Source organism: Sciurus carolinensis, chromosome 2 (genome assembly GCF_902686445.1).
Source record: "Sciurus carolinensis chromosome 2, mSciCar1.2, whole genome shotgun sequence".
NCBI lineage: Eukaryota > Metazoa > Chordata > Mammalia > Rodentia > Sciuridae > Sciurus > Sciurus carolinensis.
The window spans coordinates 12,483,318-12,489,317 of NC_062214.1; the positions used below are offsets into that span (position 1 = coordinate 12,483,318).

The following is a 6,000-nucleotide window of genomic DNA, read 5'->3' on the forward strand; positions in this document are numbered from 1 at the left end:
ATTTCCCCACTCTTGGTATCCTACAGTGCTGTGTTTCAAATAAAGGGTTTAAAATAATTAGTCCGAAAACCAAAGAAACTCTAGAAAATTTTTAACAGTCCTTGCCTCCGAGGGCGAATTACAGAGTTCGGAGGGGAAGAGAGATTCATTTCTCAATGTTTTTTGTACCTTTTCAGTTGTGTATTATATGTGATCGAACCTCCTCCAAATAAACAGTAATTTAAATTTTTTTAAAGAACAGCTCACGAACTCACAGGTTTCCTTTACATTTTAGTCTATGCAGCATCCGCTTAAGATCTATGATTCTTCCCTCAGTCATCTTTTGAACAACCTGCCGCAACAAATCCTGAGGCTTTTCTCGCAGCCAGATCGGTTCGCTGGAGCTGCGGGCAGGCATTGAAACGCAGGAGATGCAGCAATCTTACTCCATCCTGCGACCACTCTCCGTCCGCTCCCTCGGTTCCACTGGAAACCACTGCAGCAAGACAGCTGTTACTCGCCTTCCTGTTTCTTTACGGGCAGAGGCTTAATAACAAAAACAGGTTGGCTTGGAGGCGCTGCTCAAAACTGCAAAAAGGAAGTCTTCGCGCTGGGGGCGGGGGGCGCTGGACTCGCGGAGTTTCACACGTTCCGTGTCATCGCATCTGGAGTCCCCAACTCCTGCTGCCAAGTGCGGCTCCGAGAGGCTCGGCCCCTCTCCGACGGCTCTTCGGCTTAACTCTTCCCCGCGACGCCCTCCAAGTGCCTAGGAGCAACTGAGCCCCGCAGCGACCCACGGCGAGTTTTCAAGGCATGTGTTTTACTGAAAATGCTACAAACGGAATCAATGAGCCAGAGAGGACCGGCGACGAGAGAGGCAGCAGATCCGAACGGTTCCTGACCATCCCAAGGGGGACCAAGCCCACCGACGTGCCCCCGCGCCCCGCAGCCGGCCAGCCGGGGGGCGGTGGAGAGACGCCTCCTTGCCCGGCAAACGGCGCGGACCTACCGGCGCCCCAACTGGAAATTCCGCAGAAAACTGGTGCTCAAGTCACTCCGGCGCCGAGTGCCGCGGCGGGCGGGGGTCTGCGCGGCGCCCCGAGCCGGGCGCGGGGCGGAGGAGGGGCGCGAGCCGGCGCAGCCCAGCGCCGCCAGGGTGGCGGGGGACAAAACTTTGGGACCCCCAACTCCGGCGCCGCCCTCCGCGACCCTCGGCTCCGGGACCCGCGCCCGCGCCGCGCCCGCTGCCGCCCCGCCCGGGCTCCGGTCCGCCCGCGCGGGCTGCCGAGCGGAGGGAGCGGCGTGGCCCCGGCCGCCCGGCGCGCCCCTCCGCGCCTCGCCGGAGCCCGAGCCCGAGCCGCGGCTCGCGACAGCCCGGGCGCCGCGCCCTCTGCCCGCGCCTCGCACCCGCCCCTCGCGGCCGCCGCCTCCTTTATCTCCACTCACCGCCCGCCGCCATTTTCCTCGCAGCTCAGCTTTAACTCGGAAACTAGCCGCTCAGCCCGCAGCCACCGCCACCGACTCCGCCGCGGCCGCCGCCGTCGCTGTGAGGGGCTGAAGCGGCAGCCGCTGGAGCCGCGGCGCGGGGGCCGCTGGGATATGTAGTCCCGCGGCCACGCCCAGCACTACCGGTCCCAGGGGGCCTTGCGCGCTGGACCCTGGGCTCCGGCGCCCCCGCCCGGCCTCCGCGGCGGAGGGCGTGGCCGCGCGGTACCCCCGGGCGGCCTTCGCCCCCAGCCTTCCGGGAGCGCGTCTGAGCTCGGGAGAGCCGGGGTGCAACCCTCGCCCAGCCCTGGATGTGTTCCATGCTTGCCTTCCTCCACTCGGGTCTTACATTTATGGAGCGTTTGTCGTATGCAAAGCACGGTCCTCAAAACGAGCATCCCTTGATATCCTGTTTTCGGATGAGCAAACTGAGGCACCAGGTCGGAACCCCGGAGGCTGCTCATTAGATACTACGTCATGGGGTGAAGGGTGGCTGGGCGCAGGATATTCACAGCATATTCAGCCCCTAAGTATTATTCCTCAGAGCGTTTCTGATTACAACAGGGAACAGCTCGCTTTACAGTGGAGACAGGCAGACACACCTCAGCCAAGTGATGGATGGAACCTAGCGTCACGGTAACGGGTCAGACCGTCTATGTGTCTCCCGCCAGGATGCAACTGGGAAAGCACGGGAAGCATAATCCTGCCTCTGTAGTGTTGTTGCAAAACAAAAATGAAAAAAACAAAACCTTAACCTCAATCTAACTGTAAAAAAATAATCCTACAAATCAGGAATATGGAACATGGTTCGAAACAACTAGTGTAGACATTTAAAAATATCAAAGCATAAAAGAGGTGAAAACCAAATGCAATAATGAGATCCGGTTCGACCCAGAATAATCTTTCTATGTAGAAAGAATTTGTAGAGGAATTTTTTGTTGTTTCGAGAGGGGTTTTTTTAATGGACTGAGTTAGTATGAAATGTCTTAGACGTGAATAAAGTGATCTGACACTTAGTGGCTCCACTGGCACCACGTCATTCCCAGCTGGGCTGTTGCAGTAGCCTTTTCACTGTTCTTGTTTCTACCCTCACCTCCAAAGTCCCTTCTCCGTACAGCAGCAAGAAGGATCCTGGTAAAAAAAACAACTGTTACGTTCCCACTCCGTGATCTTTGCAGTCACCCCCGAAGTCCCACGCCCCCTGGTCCTCGACTCCCTTTCCTCCGTTCAGCTCTTCACCCACTTCTTTTCCACTCACTCCTGAATCCAGGGAAACGGGACCCCCCCAAGGATCTCCAACATGCTTAACACCCCAGCCTCAGAGACCTACTTGCTGGTTTTCCTGCCTAAAATCTAAATAGCCCACTCCCTCTTCTCCCCTTGAACATTGTCTACATATTACTTCTCGGCCAGAGGCTTTTCCAAAATCGCTATTTTACGTTCCTGCCCACTCAGACCCCAGCGTTCCCTGCCTTCTTCCCTGATTTACCCCTCTTCAAAGTACCTTTCAGGGTGGAACACCATATATCCGTGCTGACCTGTTATTTAATCTCTGCTTTTCTCACAAGAATGGAAGCTCCTTGATGGGACAGGCTTGTCTCATTCCCTGATGTGCCCTGGGCACCCACTCAGGGCTTCCCAGCACTGGGTGCTCAGTCAGTCCTTGCTGCGTGGCAGAGTGTTGGTGGCACCAGTCTATAATCCCAGCTACTTGAGAGTCTTCGGCAGGAGGATGGCAAGTTCAAGATCAACCTCAGCAAATAAAAGGTTGTTGTTGTTGTTGTTTTTTAAGTGTTGGGGTTGTAGCTCAAAAAAAATTTTTCTAGAATCTGTCTAGAATTTTCTTCCTGACTTGTTCCCTATTTTTATGTGGTATCTGCTGCAATGCCTCCTCAGGTAGAACTTACACAGCTCTATTCAGAGTCTGGTGTGGTGGTGCATGCCTGTAACCCCAGTGACTCAGGAAGGGAGGCTGGGGCAGGAGGATGGCAAGTTCGTCAGCCTCGGCAATGTAGCAAGACCCTGTCTCAAAATAAAATAAAAAGGGTTGGGGTGTGGCTCAGTGCTAATGCACCCCTGGGTTCAGTCCTCAGTACCACCCCCCCAAAAAAGGAAGAAAAGACCAATTTACTGATTCAAATGCAGTATATGTGTGTGCAGAAAGTACACATATTTAAGCATATACATATATATGTTCACAGAAAGTATAACTAATGTTAACAACTATGTACTCGGGTAGTGTCAGAGAGAAGTCCAGGAAGAAGCAACTCCTGTGTTGATTTTTAAAGAGCTTCTAGGTGGATCCTTTACTGAGTGACAGCTGAGAGACGCTACTCTAGACCCCAAATCCAAGCCACTGCGTAACATGCTCAGGTAGAAGACTGTGAAGAAAAGACTTTGGCCTTCATCCATTCCTCCCTGTTTGCACTGGCCATCTCTGTGGTCCATGAAGAGGTCGACTTCATGTACTCTTCCTTGAATTGGGTTGGCTCTGTGACTATTTGGCCAAAGGAAACGGCAGAAGAGATGGGGGGGTGGCTTTCAAGTTTGGGCCTTAAGATTATGGCAGCTTCCACTTCCTTCCTCTTGGAATGCAGCTGCCCTGCTGTGGGAAGCCCAAGCCACATGGAGAGCCCACACAGAGGGAAACTGAGGGACTCCAGGTACCAGTCCAGGCTGAGCTCCCAGCCAAGAGCCAGGAGCAAGTGCCAGCCACATGAGTCAGCCATCTCGCATATTTCAGTCCTTCCAGGCCGCAGGTAACTACGACCTGATCTGCAGATCTTGTTACACCTGCAACAGAAAAACCAACCCTCTGAGCCCAGTCAACCTACAGATAATATAGTGGTTGTTCTTTCAGTCACAAAACTTTGCAGTGGTTTCTAATGCAGCAATAAGTAACTGAAACACTCTCTAAGCATAGACTTTTGTTAACTGTGACTGAGAACTCTCAAGAAGCAGGAATTCTAAAATTTAAATTCTAAAATTTAAAGCCAAGAAAAATGGCTTGACTTGAAAATCCAGAAGCATAAACTCTGAGGACAGGATCAGAAACTCAATTAGATAGGATTAGGAGTTGAAGCTCTCCAAAAAACAAAGACCTGTGACATCTCTGACCCTGTGAAAACTCTGCTTGCCTGCCCCCAGAGCAGAGCTCACTTCTAAGGGAGCTGTGCTAGTCAGGGTTCCCAGGCTGCAAGCAACAGTAGTAGATTCTGAAATGTCATAAAATGAATGCAGGAACTCACAGACTCCAAGGGAAGCCAGGAGAACCAGGCCCAGAGCTGTCAGAAAGCAAGGGAAGAGGGGATACCAGAACCTCTTATCTAGAACCCACCAGAGATCTAAAGAAAAGCAGTCATTGTCTCCTGAGTTTTCATAAGCCCATGCCAAGACTCAAATTCCATAATCTATTCAATGGATCTAACTTGGGTCACATGTTGTATATGCAAATAATAGCCTACTAGACCTATAAAAATACAAACGAGAGCCAAACTTGGTGGCACATGCTGTAATGCCAGCTACTTGGGAAGTTGAGACAGGAGGATCTCAAGTTCAAGGCCAACCTCAGCAACTTAGCAAGACTGTACCTCATGATAAAAAATAATAAGGGCTGGGGATTGACTCAGTGATAAAGAGCCCTGGGTTCAATCCCCAGTACCAAAAGGGTAAAAAAAAAAAAAAAAAAAAAAAAGCTAACTAGCCTGTAGCAACTTACTTTCAAATGATTCAAGGAAGAAAAAAAAATTGCTGGGCACAGTGGCACATGCCTGTGATCCCATTGGCTCTAGAGGCTGAGGCAGGAGGATCACAAGTTCAAGGCCAGCCTCAGTAACTTATTGAGGCCCTAAGCAACTTAGCAAAACCCTGTCCCAAAATTAAAAAAATAAATAAAATAAAATAAAGAGCTGGGATGTAGCTCAGTGGCAAAGCATCTGGGGTTCAACCCACAGTACCAAAAAAAGGGGAGAGAGCACAAGTGCAAGCCAGCAAATGTGGCAAAGTGGAGTCAACTAGTAGGTCCAGTTTTTGTGTGCATAGGTACTTATTGTGTTGTTGTTCGTTGCTGCTGCTGTTCTGGGATTAAACCTGCAGCCTGCTCTTCCATTAAGACACACCCCCAGCCCCTATTATATTATTCTTGCAAGTTTTCTATAGACTTGTAAATTTCCAAAGTAAAATGATGGCAGAAAGGGGGAGAACTATGGCAGGAAAAAAAAAGAGCTGGTACCAACCAAGCCAGTCACGGTAGCACATGCCTGTAGTCCCAGCCATTCGGGAGGCTGAGGCAGGAGGATCACATTAGCCCACCAATTCAAGGTCAGCCTATGCAGCATAATGAGACCCCCATCTCAGACGAAAAAAGATGCTGGTAGCCAGACTCATAGACATCTTCTCCTTTGCAGGCACCTCTCGAAGTTCATCTCACCCTTGCAATAACACTAAGCAGTGAGTCTTTATAATCTCCTCCTCACAGATGAGTAAATGGAGGCTTGAACAAATCAGCAACTTGCCCAAGGATAGAAATGCGGGTCC

At 51.2% G+C, this 6,000-nt stretch overlaps 1 protein-coding gene across 10 annotated transcripts in view; it reads right to left on the bottom strand.

Annotated features, from left to right (window-relative positions):
• Ncoa3 (nuclear receptor coactivator 3) overlaps positions 1 to 1,580 on the bottom strand; it is a 125,792-nt gene extending 124,212 nt beyond the window's left edge. For 3 of the 10 annotated variants that reach the window (XM_047534465.1, XM_047534455.1, XM_047534459.1), the window contains exon 1: positions 1,426 to 1,561. The gene's annotated coding sequence lies outside the window, so the exon portion shown is untranslated. Of the gene's footprint in view, positions 1 to 254; positions 1,395 to 1,425 lie in introns of those variants that run through there. The other 7 variants (XM_047534481.1, XM_047534474.1, XM_047534492.1 and 4 more) reach the window with 5 other exon arrangements.
• Positions 1,581 to 6,000: the final 4,420 nt, after the last annotated feature.